The following is a 1,252-nucleotide window of genomic DNA, read 5'->3' on the forward strand; positions in this document are numbered from 1 at the left end:
ATGATTGTGCCACTGCACTCTAGCCTGAGTGACAGAGCGATATCCTGTCTCAAAACACCACCACCACCAACAAAAAACATTAAATGTAAATGGACTAAACAATCAAACTAAGAGGCAGAGATTGTAAAATTTGTTCTGGTTTGGACAATAAATTATGGTTCACCTAAAAATAATATATTTTTATTTGGTTTTAATGTCATTAATAGGTAAAAACTCATATTGAAATTATAATTATAATAACATAATTATAGGACTTTCTCAAGGATAGTTCTAAGGAATTAACACCCACACATTGGTATTGATGTAAAGTAGTTAGGGTATCTTTCTCATTCTTGGAATCAGAGAATTGAAATGCAAGGATATTCAATGAGCCATTGATGGGGATATTGACCTTACCAAAATAATGTAGGAGTTGAGGTAGAACACAAAGACTGTGAACCAGGTCCCCAAATCTCTGTGAATGAATGTCTGTGTCCATGAACTGGAGGTGACGGAGACTAACAGCAGATAGTAGAGACAGATCTTTTAAGTGTCTATAGTTAGTGTGTTATCTACTAGTTATTTTATTAGGCACTCAGATAAGCACAGAGAAATAAAATGTAGTCCTTGCCCATAAAGAGGGGTTCAGCGTGAAGGTGCAGACAGCTTAAAAAGAAACGAGTGTGATCCTTTTGCAGTTCATAAGCATGAAGTTTGGGTTTTCACATGCATCTGTGAGAAGTACCTTCCCCAAACCCTGTTACAAGGGTGGCTCACATCTGTAATCCCAGCACTTTGGGAGGCCAAGATGGGTGGATTTCTTAAGGCCAGCAGTTCGAGACCAGCCTGGCCAACATAGTGAAACTCATCTCTACTAAAAATACAAAAATTAGCCAGCCATAGTGGCCTGCACCAGCAATCCCAGCTACTTGGGAGGCTGAGGCACAAGAATCACTTGAACCCAGGAGACTGAAGTTGTAGTGAGCCGAGATTGTGTCACTGCACTGCAGTCTGGGCAACAGAGGAAGTCTCTGTCTCTAAAACAACAACAAACAAACAAAAAACAACCTTGTTACAACATCAGGACATCGGCACATTATCTGTTTAACGTCAAAAAAAGAAAGAAAGGGGCCGGGTGCAGTGGCTCACGCCTGTAATCCCAGCACTTTGGGAGGCCGAGTTGGGCAGATCACGAGGTCAGGAGATCGAGACCATCCTGGCTAACATGGTGAAACCCCGTCTCTACTGAAAATACAAAAAATTAGCCTGGCGT

At 41.1% G+C, this 1,252-nt stretch overlaps 1 non-coding gene across 1 annotated transcript; it reads left to right on the forward strand.

Moving 5' to 3' along the window:
- Positions 1 to 665: 665 nt before the first annotated feature.
- LOC129032308 (small nucleolar RNA U13) lies at positions 666 to 764 on the forward strand. Its single transcript, XR_008501315.1, has one exon. It is a non-coding gene; the product is annotated as a small nucleolar RNA U13 (small nucleolar RNA).
- The last annotated feature ends 488 nt before the right edge of the window (positions 765 to 1,252 follow it).

The sequence above is a fragment of the Pongo pygmaeus genome, chromosome 11 (assembly GCF_028885625.2).
Source record: "Pongo pygmaeus isolate AG05252 chromosome 11, NHGRI_mPonPyg2-v2.0_pri, whole genome shotgun sequence".
Lineage (NCBI taxonomy): Eukaryota > Metazoa > Chordata > Mammalia > Primates > Hominidae > Pongo > Pongo pygmaeus.